This window comes from Saccopteryx leptura, chromosome 1 (assembly GCF_036850995.1).
Source record: "Saccopteryx leptura isolate mSacLep1 chromosome 1, mSacLep1_pri_phased_curated, whole genome shotgun sequence".
NCBI classification, from domain to species: domain Eukaryota; kingdom Metazoa; phylum Chordata; class Mammalia; order Chiroptera; family Emballonuridae; genus Saccopteryx; species Saccopteryx leptura.
In genome coordinates, this window is record NC_089503.1 from 385,904,536 (window position 1) to 385,917,823 (window position 13,288).

General features: G+C 54.6%; 1 long non-coding RNA gene across 5 annotated transcripts; it reads left to right on the forward strand.

The window, feature by feature from the left end:
* Positions 1-7,865: 7,865 nt before the first annotated feature.
* LOC136389606 (uncharacterized) lies at positions 7,866-12,967 on the forward strand. 5 transcript variants are annotated; one of them, XR_010748324.1, is made up of 5 exons: positions 7,866-7,963; positions 8,291-8,453; positions 9,103-9,272; positions 10,235-12,087; positions 12,472-12,967. It is a non-coding gene; the product is annotated as an uncharacterized lncRNA (long non-coding RNA). The 5 variants fall into 5 exon arrangements; XR_010748322.1 differs by lacking the exons at positions 7,866-7,963; positions 8,291-8,453 and adding an exon at positions 8,648-8,713 and having other exon boundaries at positions 10,235-10,349; positions 10,446-12,087; XR_010748323.1 differs by lacking the exon at positions 7,866-7,963 and having other exon boundaries at positions 8,238-8,453.
* Positions 12,968-13,288: the final 321 nt, after the last annotated feature.

Genomic DNA, 13,288 nt, shown 5'->3' on the forward strand with positions numbered 1-13,288 from the left:
AGAAGCATATCCTGGGTTACCTGGGAGGACCCTAACTGCCATCACAGGCATCCTTAAAAGAGAGACCAGACACACGGGGCGGGGGTGACCAAGGAGAAAGATGCAGCCACAGGCGGGAAGTGCTGACCGTCCCCAGAAGCTGTCAGAGGCAGGGAACCAATGGTGCGAGTCAAATACACTGCTCACAGAAACTAGGGGATTGGGGACCGTGCAGAGGTACTGTCAGCCTTTTGTGTAGTGCATTTTCACCAATGAAATAAAAGTTGGTTTTCCATCTCATTTGCATAATCAGACAACTTTCTTTGACTTGTCATTTGCTTTTCCGATGTTCTTGTTTAATAAAAAAAATCAAATGCTTCTTTTTTTTAATCACTTCATATTCATTTTGAAATATTCCCTAATTTTTGTGAGCAGTATAATTCAACGACTGGTTCTCTGCCCTAATGACCGTTCTAAGTATAGAAAACGATATACCGAAAGGTAGTTTATTATTTCATGCATTTAATATTTAAATAAGAACAATCAAAGAGGTATACAAAACTAGATTATGTTATAAGAAAGAGTTTTAAAATATTAATGAAAAAATAGAAAATAATACCTGACCAAAAAAAAACCCACAATAAATCTGTTATTGAAGATATTTCCATATTGCTTCTTGATTGGCGTCCTCACTTGCAATTTTCTTCGCTTTTATCCAAGCATCATTGGCTGTGTGATTTATCCTTAACATCTCTTCACTGTAGCAGTAGGATCCCATTCCTTCACCTATGGACGGAATGAACATGACTATGGGCACTTAGAATACACTGTTGTGCAGACGAACGTTAAAAAAGAGGAAGGACTGTAAATTTGTGATTTCCACATGGGACGGCTGCCCAGGCGTTCACCTTAGAGAGAACCCTGATGACAAGAGCCATTTTAACAACCGGTTCATCGGACTCAAAAATTTAGATGTCAGTGCTGCCAAACCGGTGTGAAGCGGCTGAATCCCACCACTGCAGGGAGTGTATATTTCCCAGAGCCACTGGAGGAGGGAGTGTGGTCTGCCGGCAGCTTGGTTTCAGACTCTGTCCCTCGGAACTGTGACGGAATGCACTCGGTTGTCTGAAGGCACCAGTGTGGTGTAGTCTGTGGCAGACCACAACGGGGGCCAGGAGCTTCTGGGGGCCACCACGCCCCACCAGCCCTGAGGAGGGGGCACCCGTGGAGAAGGTGACTTGGAGGGAAGCAGAGGTGAGGGTGGAGGGGAAGGGGCGAGGGTGGCAGAGATCTGAGGGCGTTAGATCACCCTGGGAGGTAACCTTCCTTCCCTGCCTTTTCAACAACACAAACCAACACGTGCAGCCTTCTTACTTAAACCAGTTGGAACTCGTTTTCTGTTGCTTGCAACCCAAAGGTTCCAGCTAACACTTTCACTCAGTAATTATTAGAGCCTTCAAAATCGCTCAAATCTTTGACCCAGTAATTTCAGTTTTCTGCCCGAAGGAATTAATTTGTATGAGGACAGTCAGTGCAATGTGAGAAATATAGAAACCTATATGTGTAACCACCTATGTGTTCATAAATTACGGTGCATCCCTTTTGGGAGGAGGGGTGCCATGCAGCCATTAAAAATCATGTATTCATGCTCATAACATGTTAAGTGAACAACAAGACATTCAAAACATATGACGGAAACAACCTAAGTGCCAGTTGATGAATGACTACATAAAGAAAACATTGTGTACACACACACACACACACACATACACACACATTATTCAGCCATTAAAGAATAAAATCTTGCCATCGTGACAACATGGATGGAACTCGAAGACATGAGGCTAACTGGAGTGAGATGGAGAAAGACAAACACCGTATGATCTGACTTATATATGAGGTCTAAAAAATAAAACCAAAAAAGCTCGGAGATACAGAGAACAGACTGGTGATTGGCAGAGGTGGAGGGTGGGGTGGGGCTGGCAGAGCGGGCGGAGGGCCGTGCGCGAAAGGCACACACTTCCAGCTGTGAGATGAATCAGTCCGATCGATGCAGTGTACAGCATGGTGAGTGCAGTTCATGCTGCCGTATCGTATATTTGAAAGTTGCTAAGAGACTAGAACTTTAAAGTCTTCATCACAGGGGAAAAAAAATGTGTAATTGTGTGTGGTGGTGGATGTTAACTAGACTTATTGTAGTGATCATGTCACAATATCTAAAAATACTGAATTATTTGTTGTACACCTGAAACTAATATAATGTTATATGCCAAGTATACTTCAATAAAATATTTATACATGCACATGAAAAGCACACAAATACATAACACACACACACACACACACACACACACACACACACAATAGCCCCATTTTAGCTTCTGTTGCTTTAGGCCACCGTTGAAGAAATAAAGCGTGGTGCATGCGGTTGGAATCCTTTGTGTACTTCCCCCCACTCCCTCGCGTAGCTCCTCCCCCTCCAAAGGCAGCCACTCTAAGTTAGTATCTTCGCCCTGCATGAGCTTAAACATTTATTACGGCCCTGGCTGGTTGGCTCAGAGGTAGAGCGTCGGCCTGGCGTGTGGGGGACCCAGGTTCGATTCCCGGCCAGGGCACACAGGAGAGGCGCCCATTTGCTTCTCCACCCCCCCTCCTTCCTCTCTGTCTCTCTCTTCCCCTCCCCCCCGCAGCCAAGGCTCCATTGGAGCAAAGATGGCCCCGGCGCTGGGGATGGCTCCTTGGCCTCTGCCCCAGGCGCTGGAGTGGCTCTGGTCGGGGCAGAGCGACGCCCCGGAGGGCGTGCCGGGTGGATCCCGGTCGGGCGCATGCGGGAGTCTGACTGTCTCTCCCTGTTTCCAGCTTCAGAAAAATGCAAAAAACAAACAAACAAACAAAAAAAAACATTTATTACCTACACACGTATGCCTAAGTAACATACTATTTGTACGTTTTCACATTTTAATAAATAGTATGAGACTTGCTGCAACTTGCTTTTTTAACCAATACTATTTTTATGCACTTAATCCATCTGGATAACATGTGAAATTACTTCTTTTTTTTTTTAAGTGAGAGGAGGGGTGGGGATAGACAGACTCCAGCCTGCACCCCATCTGGGATCCACCTGGCAACCCCCGTCTGGGGCCCATGCTAGAATCAACCCAGCTATCCTCAGCGCCGGGGCTGATACTCAAACCAACTGAGCCCCTGGCTGCGAGAGGGGAAGAGGGAGACGAGGGGGAGAGGGAAAGGGGAGAAGCAGACGGTCACTTTTCATGTGCACCTTGACAGCGGGTAGAGCCCAGGACATCCGCATGCTGAGCTGACACTATCCACTGAGCCAACCAGTGACAGGGCCCGTGTGACATTAGTAATTTTAATTGCTGTCACGAATTCCGTTTCTGAGTATCCCAGACTTTATTTATCGTTCCTCTGGTTTAAAAACGCTGACATTAGTTGCAATATATTTTTCCCATAAATGCCACAGCTCCTCGCACACACGAGCGAAGCCCTCTCCAGGGACTGACACCCGCCGTGTGGTGCCTGGTCACAGGCACACTCAGCACATCTTGACCAGGTGCTGCTGACGTGTGCCCCTAACTCGCCGTGCCAAGAGTGAGTGGCAGTCCTCGCTTCCTGCATCCCTGACAGAGATGGTTTTATTTGCGTCACTGCAACCGGGAGGATTGTGATCTTATGCGGTCATCGTCTGTTTGTGTCCCACCCAGTGTCCTCTTCTGAAAGTGCCTTCGTCCACTCCCCCACTGCGGTGTTTGCCTTCTGAGCCGGACATGCTGATATATTTAAGCCTTACTCATTTTTAAATCTTAGGTACAAGTGCCTCTCTTCCCCGAAGGCCTTTGTAATCACCCAGCCTAAAGCCCCGCCCAGCTGCTATCAGGGCACCGTGGGAAGCTGGTCAGTGATCTGCTCCTCCCCAGGACAGGGTCCCGAAGGAGATGAGGAGTGAAGGGGGCCCAGGCGCAGCTCTGGATTCTACCGAATGGCGCCAACGTGGGCAGTTGGGCCAGAAATCTCCCCTCCTAGCCGAGGGGTGGGTGTCAGCCTCCTGCAGGGCGACCAGCAGGCTCTGGCTGGCCCAGGGTCGGAGGAGACCGCGCAGGCTCTGGCCCTGCAGACTGAGGCTATGGAGAAGCCTGCTTCTGGCGCTGGGGCAGCAAGACGGACAAGTTCCACCTGGGCTCCTGCCAACCTGGGGGGAGATGCTTGCCCTGGTGTCCCTCAGCACCTGCTTCTGCCCCCCCCCCCCCACTGGCTCACATCTCCCCTTCTCTCCCAGTCTAGAGGCTTAATGGGAGAAGCATGTTCCAAAAGATACAGCTTATGGGAAAACTTAAGCCAAATCAATTAATGATAAAAACCCTTGAGCAAACACAGCTACTTTTTATCATTTTAGAATGTTGTGATTTGAGCAGCAGAAAATATTAAATTAAAAAACGCGGAGACTCTGGGTCAGAAGCCCAGCCACTCACTGGTTTTTAATCTCCTGGTAAACGATTTATCTTCTGATGGCTTTTGTCAGCTTATTCAATGTAATAACCCAGGACATGCGGCCCACTGACCCCCTCGTTCCCTCCGCGTGGCTGAGGGAGCCAGGCCAGCCGACGCGCTTAAAGTGGGGGTAGGCAGGTGGACCATGGTCAGGGGGTGACAAAGGGCTGCCCAGGACCTCGGGAGACTGGGTGTCACCAGGGCTGTGGAAGCAGAGGGCAGGACTGTGAGGTGCCCTAGGCCACCCATCTAGCCCCTCACATTACAGCTGAGGTACCCGGAGCCCAGAAAACTAAAATTTCCCCAAGTCACACTGAGTCAAGATGGAAATCCAGGTGCTCCGACACCTGGCCCGGGGCTCACTCTGTTGGGGCGCCCACGCAGGTCATCCCGGAAGGGACTGGTGCCGGCTGTGTGCTTCCCAGCTCCCCGCCTTCTCTCGGGGTTTATGGATCCCAATCTGGGAGACAAAGTAAGAAGGAGGCCTGTCCCATCTTGGGGAGATTGTGGCCTGATGGGAGAGGCCGTTTCCACGCTTGGGAACCTCCCTGACTAATGATGGGGACACAACCTTACTCTTGGGAAGCTCCCAGGCTGATGGGGACACAAGCAAATACAGAGAGCCAAGCCTACAAGTAAATCGTCTTGGTGAGAACACATTACGACAAGAAAGAATGGCTTGGGCCTTGGCCAGTTGGCTCAGTGGTAGAGTGTTGGCCTGGCGTGCAGGAGTCCCGGGTTCGATTCCTTGCCAGGGCACACAGGAGAAGTGCCCATCTGCTTCTCCACCCCTCCCCCTCTCCTTCCTCTCTGTCTCTCTCTTCCCCTCCTGCAGCCAGGGCTCCATTGGAGCAAGGTTTGCCCGGGCGCTGAGGATGCCTCTGTGGCCTCTGCCTCAGGCGCTAGAATGGCTCTGATAGTGGCAGAGCATCGCCCCATGATGGACAGAGCATCGCCCCCTGGTGGGCGTGCCGGGTGGATCCCGGTCGGGCACATGCGGGAGTCTGTCTGACTGCCTCCCCGTTTCCAACTTCGGAAAAATACCAAAAAAAGAAAGAAAGAAAGAAAGAAAGAAAGAATGGTTTGGAATTTGTGTTGGCTTCACCAAGGAAGGCTTCCTGGAGGAGGCTGAGACGTAAGGAGAAGCAGCTGATGTTGACACAGCTCAGGCAGAGGCTCTGAGGGAAAGGGAGGCTGGAGCTGGCGAGGGAGGTGGCACACAGGGTGAACGGCCTCCGTGAGTTGTCTGTATGCGCACGGGCACACTGGTGAACACATGGGCCTGTCTGCACACACTCACACCTACCTGCTCACACTCATCCAAGCACACTCCTAACCACGTGCTATGTGCCAGGTACAAGCCCACATAAGCATTTCCATACCTCCGTGCACACACATGGATTGCACGCATGCGTTCATGGATGTATGCATGTAGTTGTATACAGACCTACACAGTGTCCAACGTGGCCTTTTATGTGGTTCAAATACGCTTTCCTCTGCACATAGGAAGGGGGCCTGCACTGCCCCCAGTCACAGGTGAGCTCCCCCAGCAGGTATCACCTATCAACTATCCCTGCGCCCCACCACCTGGGCTCCACCTGCATCCCCTGCCGCTGCCATTGTCCTCGTATCTGCTGCCACCTCTGACTCTGGGTGGGCAGGGAGCTGGGGTGACCTGGAGCGCATGCCCAGGGCAGCCCTCGGAGCTCCCTCGTGCCTCAGAGGACCCACAGCCTGGGAAGGGTCTCCTGGGGTTTCTTGGCCACCCTCCAGCCTCTGGTGCCCCAGCAGGGCGCTTTACCCATTGAGCCACCAGGCCGGGGCCACAGTGGTTACATTTAAATGAACGGTATCTTAGGTGGGATGAGGTCAGTTCTTTGCACCCACCTGAAGGGGACGCCCCTCTCCGCCAGAGGCAGGGACTGCAGGGGACTGACGCTGACAATCTCCCAACACCTCCTGCATTAGGTTTTCGCCCCCAGCATCAGGATTGAGGTCCTCCCACGGCCTCCGGCGGGCAGATGAAACAGAACCTGGTTCTGGAGTCAAACGGGAGATTGTTTTCAGAGGCTCAGGGCCAAGGTTGGCTTCCAGTGCCCTGCAGACCTCATCTGCCGGCTGCCACAACCGTGCCTCGGAAGTCTAAATATTAAAAGGAGCTGATGTTATTCAGCCTTAAAGAAATAAGAAAATCCTACCATTTGCGACAGCGTGGACTGCCCTTGAAGGCCTTATGCTAAGAGAAATAAGTCAGAGAAAGACAAACACTAGATGATCTCACTTAAATGTGGAATCTTAAAAAAAAAAAAAAAATTAATAGAAAAAGAGATCAGACTTGTGGTTCCCAGCGGTGGAGGGTGGGAGGAGGGGGAATTGGAGGAAGGTGGTCAAAGGTACAAACTCCCAGGTGTAAGATGAGTCAGTGCTGGGCGGGTAGTGTACCACGTGATGCCTACAGTGGACACAGCTGCCGGAAAAACGGGGAAGCTGGTGAGAAGAAATCCTACTCATTCTCGTCACAAGGAGCGCATTTTCTTTTCTTTTTTCTTTCTTTTGTTTTCACTGTAGCTGAGGAGACGGATGTCAGCTGAACCTATAGTGGGCGTGGTTAGGTCTCCAAACGGGGGACGCACAAGGCCTGGTCAGTTTTATAAGCAGTGTGTTCATGCACCTGCGAACAGAGGAGCTGAGACCCTGGTGGTGTCTGGGGCTTCAGGTGTGTGTAAGGTTAGAGCCAGTGGTGGGAGTCAAATAATGTAACAGGCCCTGGCCAGTTGGCTCAGCGGTAGAGCGTTGGCCTGGTGTGAGGGGGACCCGGGTTCGATTCCCGGCCAGGGCACATAGGAGAAGCGCCCATTTGCTTCTCCACCCCCCCTCCTTCCTCTCTATCTCTCTCTTCCCCTCCCGCAGCCAAGGCTCCATTGGAGCAAAGATGGCCCGGGTGCTGGGGATGGCTCCTTGGCCTCTGCCCCAGGCGCTAGAGTGGCTCTGGTCTCGGCAGAGCAACGCCCCGGAGGGGCAGAGCATCGCCCCTGGTGGGCGTGCCGGGTGGATCCCGGTCGGGCGAATGTGGGAGTCTGTCTGACTGTCTCTCCCCGTTTCCAGCTTCAGAAAAATAAAAAATAAAATAATAAAATAATAATAATGTAACAGCCGGTTCTCTGCCCTAATGACTGTTTCAAGTCTAAAAAAATGATATACTGAAAGGTAGTTTATTATTTCGTGCATTTAATACTTAAATAAGAACAATAAAAAGAGGTACACTTAACTAAATTATGTTATAAGAGTTTTAAAGTATTAATGAAAAGATATTAAATAACACCTGACCAAAAATACAATTAAAACTGTTATTGAAGGTATTTCCAAATTGCTTCTTGATTGGCGTCCTCACGTGCAATTTTTTCACCTATGGACCGGTTGAACATGACTACAGGTGCTTAGAATATGCTGTTGTGCAGGTGGACGTTAAAAAAGAGTAAGGAATGTAAATTTGTGATTTCCACACTGGGCGGCTGCCCAGGCACCCACCTTAGACAGAACCCTGATGGTGAGTGCCATTTTAACAGCCAGTCGCCTAACTCAGCCGGTGCGAACTGGCTGAATCCCACCGCTGGTTAGTGCCCAGTGTTAGCCGGGTGGCCAGCTTTGATGGGGAGCCCTGGGCGTGGCGATGTTGGTCACTAAGCAACAGTGTGTTTGGATACCGGATGGGAGCAGAGCTACGGGAACTGCCCGGGAGCCAAATCACTTCAAGTTTCTCCTGGATAACTGATGGGCTGTTTTTGTTTTTAATTATATTTAGGCATTTTTAGAGAGAGAGGAGAGAAAAGCAGGTGGAGGACACAGTGAGAAGCACCAACTCGTAGTAGTTGCTTCTCATGTGTGCCTTGATGGGGCAAGCCCGGGGTCTCGAACCAGCAACCTCAGAGTTCCAGGTCAGCGCTCTACCCACCGTGCCACCACAGGTCAGCCAACTGAGGTTTTGATAAGGGGCCCTGAATCCGAGCCCAACAGTCGCCATTTCACAATATATGAAATTTAGCCACCGTGCTGTAAACTTCCACAGTGATGTATGTGCGTTATTTCTCAATAAAACTGCGGGCGGGGGAGCGGTGAGCAGGGAGGATGTCAGAGATGCAAACGTGGGACTCTCCAGGGAAGAGGCACGGCTGCGGTCCCAAGTGGGGCCTGGGAGAGTGTCCTCTGGGCCCGGCACGGTCTCCAGGTGAGAGGATGCCACCTGGAGGTTAGGGGAGAAAGGGTGCTGGGGCTCGGAGGGGCGGGGCGGGGCGGGGCTGGGGCTCGGAGGGGCGGGGCGGGGCGGGGCTGGGGCTCGGAGGGGCGGGGTGGGGCGGGGCTGGGGCTCGGAGGGGCGGGGTGGGGCGGGGCTGGGACTCGGAGGGGCGGGGCTGGGGCTCGGAGGGGCGGGGCGGGGCTGGGGCTCAGAGGGGCGGGGCTGGGGCTCAGAGGGGCGCGGCGGGGCGGGGCTGGGGCTCGGAGGGGCGGGGCTGGGGCTCGGAGGGGCGGGGCTGGGGCGGGGCTGGGGCGGGGCTGGGGCGAGGCTGAGCTCTCCGTGGAGGAGCATAGGCACCTGCCTGACCACAGCCACCCGAGACCTCTGCGTGGGGCTCACTAGGGACCCTGGCCTGGTCTCACTCTGCACCCAGCCTCTCGCTCTTGCTGGTCCCCACAGCCTTGGTGAACATCCAAATGGCCATCTGAGCAGACTCCTGGTGGGGGAGGTGGCAGGAGAATGACGCAGAGAGCTGAGCCTAGACAACCAGGTGAGATGTCAACACGCAGCAGAACTCGGAGAAAGCCGCTCCAGGCGCAGGGGCAGGTGTGAGCGAGGCCTGAGGCTGCTGCGTGCTGAGGAGGCTGGAGGACCCCAGGGCAGCGTGGCCTGGAGCCCCACTGTGCTCCCTCCTTTGCCTGGAGCCGGAAGCCCACAGCAGGTGCAGGAGAAAGGCGCGAGGGCTCTCGCAGAGCACTGGCAGCGCCCAGGCCCGCAGGGCTCCCGGCCAGTGCGGGTCCGCGGCGCTCACTCCACAGATCTGTATGGAGCACCCGTTGCAGGCCGGATGCTGAGCTGGGTGGCAGGTAGTCAAGGAGCCTGTGTTCTGGCCAGGAGAGCGAGATAACACAGTGAACAGATAGAGTGTCAGGGCAAAGTGCCACGGGAAAATGTACAGTCACAGAGGAGGGGTTTGGGGAGGGATAGAAATGCTGCTTTCTCAGGCAAGTCTCTCTGCAAAGATTTGACTGGAGATCTAAATGAAATGAGGGAGTGCGCTAGCAGGATATCTACAGGCAGTGTGCTGCAGGCTCCATGAGCAGGTGCAAAGGCCCTGGGGCAGAAGTATGTAAACTTACAAGGCCAGTGTCTCCCATGGAGGAAGCCAAGGAGAGAGGAGGTGTAGGCGAGGACAGGAAGGTAAATGGCATCAGATCCTGCAGAACAGTTGAGTGAGTCGGGAAGCCCGCAAAAGTTTGAGCAGAAGGTGTGATCGGACTTGGGTTTTAGCAGGAGAACAGACTGCAGCAGGCAAGGAGCCAGCCAGAGGCAGGGAGATCCATTAGGCCATCGTTGTCTTCCAAGCAGGAGATGATGGAGGTTGGAATCGGGATATATTTAGCAGGCAGAGCTGAGATCTGTTGACAGATTGGGTTCAGGGTATCTCTTGCTACACCGCAAACCACCCCCAACACTTGGTAGCTTAAAACAACGACAGTCCTTTTGTTTTAGCTCCCGAGTCTGCGGTTTGGCAGGGCTTGCCAGGAAAGCCCATCTCCATGTGGCATCGGCCGGGGAGGCTCGACTGGAGCTACTGGAGCCACTTCCCGACGACTCCTTCACAGAGGTGTGTGTGAGGGCGGCTGGGAGCTCAGCCTGGGCTGGTGGCGGAGGTCCTGGGCCTCTTCACACAGGCTGTCCTGGGGCTCCCTGGGCATCTCAGGACACGGCAGCTGGGTGACAAGAGCAAGACATGCAGGGAACCAAGGTGGAAGCCGCGAGGCTCACGGTGGAGCCTCAAGTCCCAGAACTTCATGTTTATTGCCTTCGACTGTCAATCGAGTTGTCAAGCCTTGCCCCAATCAAGGGGTAGGGAGTGGGGGGGGAGTTAGTCGCCACCCCTACCTTTCAGTGGGAGGAGCTGCATTAAACTGCCACAGGAGGTAAGAGAAAGAGGTGAGTGGGGGGAGGTGAAAGAGGTGAGACCAGGATTTGGAAGCTGAGCACTTACATCCTGTTTGAAATGTCGCCCTGGCCAGTTGGCTTAGCGGTAGAGTGCCAGTCGGCGTGTGGAAGTTCCGGGTTTGATTCCCGGCCAGGGCACACAGGAGAAGCACCCACCTGCTTCTCCACCCCTCCCCCTCTCCTTTCTTTCTGTCTCTCTCTTCCCCTCCCACAGCCAAGGCTCCATTGGAGCAAAGTTGGCCCGGGCGCTGAGGATGGCTCCATGGCCTCCGCCTCAGGCGCTAGAATGGCTCTGGGTGCAACAGAGCAACAACCCAGATGGGCAGAGCATCGCCCCCTGGTGGGCATGCCGGGTGGATCCCGGTTGGGCGCATGAGTGAGTCTGTCTGCCTGCCTCCTCCCCCCCCCTCACTTTGGAAGAGTACAAAAAAAAAATTCCATGTACACCTCAATTAGCTGGCCCTCCAGAGATGAAGCTCTGTGACCTTAGCTAAGTCTCTTCCCCTCACGGGACCTGTTTCTTCCTGTCAAATGAAGGATTTGGATGAGAAGATAGCTGCCCCTTCCAGCCCTCGTGTCCCGACCTCAGGGGCTGGGAGCAGCCCTCTCCGCAGGCTCCCGGGAGACAAATGACCTCTCCTTCCAGGTCAGCTGGGGCCTGGGACTAGGGCTGGGGCAGCTGGCACTGGGAGGCAGCACGAAGCAGGATGCCCCCGTCAGCTGTCCCCCTGGCATCCTGCCCCAGCTTTGGGCCTGACCCCGGCCAGGGCTGCCCGAGAGGGGCTCAGCAGGAAGGAGGTGGAAGGGCCCAGCCCCCAGCGCCGGCTCATGGTCTCCAGGCGTCTCCAAGCCCTTAATTAGTAGGGCAGGATCAACCTCAGGGGACTCAGAGGCAATCAGCTGAGCCCTGCCCTCTGCTGCCCCCTCTGGCCAGGCAGCGCGGTGGGGACTCTGACTTGCTTTCCCTGGTGCAAGAAAAGGGACAGCTGTGGTGGCTGTCAGCACACACCCCAGATGACTGCGGGGCGCACAGTTCCCCCTCCCGGAGGCAAGACTGGAAGGATAGGGACCCTCCCCCGGAAACACCCCAACACAGACTCAAGTGCCCATGAACCTCCCAGGGGATATTGCTGAAATACTGTGGGGCCTGAGGCTCTTTCTAACCGGCCCTCAGGGGACGTTGATCCTGCTGGTCCACAGAGCAAGGCTTTGGTCTAGCCAGACCCACGGCTTCCCAGGTGGACACTGAAGCATGGACAGCCTGGCCGGAGGGACCCTGCCCAGCCCCTCGGCTACATACAGGTGACGCGAACAGTGGCCATAGTGCACTGAGCACCCACAATGTCACTGCCCACCCAGAGGAATGAGCTAGGCGACCTCGGACAAGTTCTTTCTTCTGGGTCTGTTTGCTCATCTGCAACATGGGGAGAGGTCTGGAAAATGGGAGGGAGAGGAGGGGGAAGGGAATGGTAGCACAGAAGAGAGGAGGGAAGGACTGAAAGGAGAGGGGAGGGGAGGGGAGGGCTGAGTAAAGGGGCGGAGCCAAGGAATCCTGAAGACAAATGACTGGCTGGGGGTTGGTGCTGAGAAAGCCAGAATGAGGGGGGATCAGGGGCTGGGGGAAGGTGCCCAGGGGAGGGTGGGCCCGAGGGAGGGCAGTATGTCACCCCACTCCAGGCTCTGAGGCACCAGGGAGCACCTTTCTTTCGGGAAGAAAGAGTAGAAAAATGATCAGGAGAGGCATCACTACTGGCTTTGGTTTGGGGGTTGTCTGTTTTTTTAAGCAACGACAGCGAAAAGTGTCACCACCGGAAGCACGAAGCCCATCAGGGTGGGTAGCGGGTGGCCTGGCTGCCTGCCTCAGGCCGGGCCGCACACAGCCTCCCCCTCCCTGGGCCTTCTGGCAGCCCAGGGCCCGGAGCCTCGTCACCAGCTGCAGGACGACGTCAATGACCCACCACCGGTCACCTCGCTGGCCAGCCAGGCCCTTGTGAGGCCAGATCCAGAACACACAAGGCCTGGACCGCCCCAGCCCCGTTCCACAGCGCAACTGCAAGTGGGGAAACTGAGGCACAGGACTACTCCCGACCCCTTTCTGGACCATCAAACCCCCTGTATGGCACTGGCTTTTCCCACCACTCGGGGACCTGCAGGGGACCAGAGTTGTCCTTAGGCTCATGAGATGACAGTTTTGGGGTCCCCTTGAAGAAATGAGAAATGGAGAGCTGTGTCTTCCTGTAGCTCAGCCCCCTGATAAAAACGATCTCTTTGGCTTTTTACCGGAAGCAGTTCTTTGTTGGCTGAGGCTGGGAGTCAGGAGGGGGGGGCAGAGGGAACACAGGGGTAATGTCACTGCGCTGCCAGGGGTAGAGGAGGGGGGGCAGAGGGAACACAGGGGTAATGTCACTGCGCTGCCAGGGGTAGAGGAGGGGGGGGTCAGAGGAAACACAGGGGTAATGTCACTGCGCTGCCGGGGGTAGAGGAGGGGGGGGGCAGAGGAAACACAGGGGTAATGTCACTGCGCTGCCAGGGGTAGAGGAGGGGGGGGCAGAGGAAACACAGGGGTAATGTCACTGCGCTGCCGGGGGTAGAGGAGGGGGG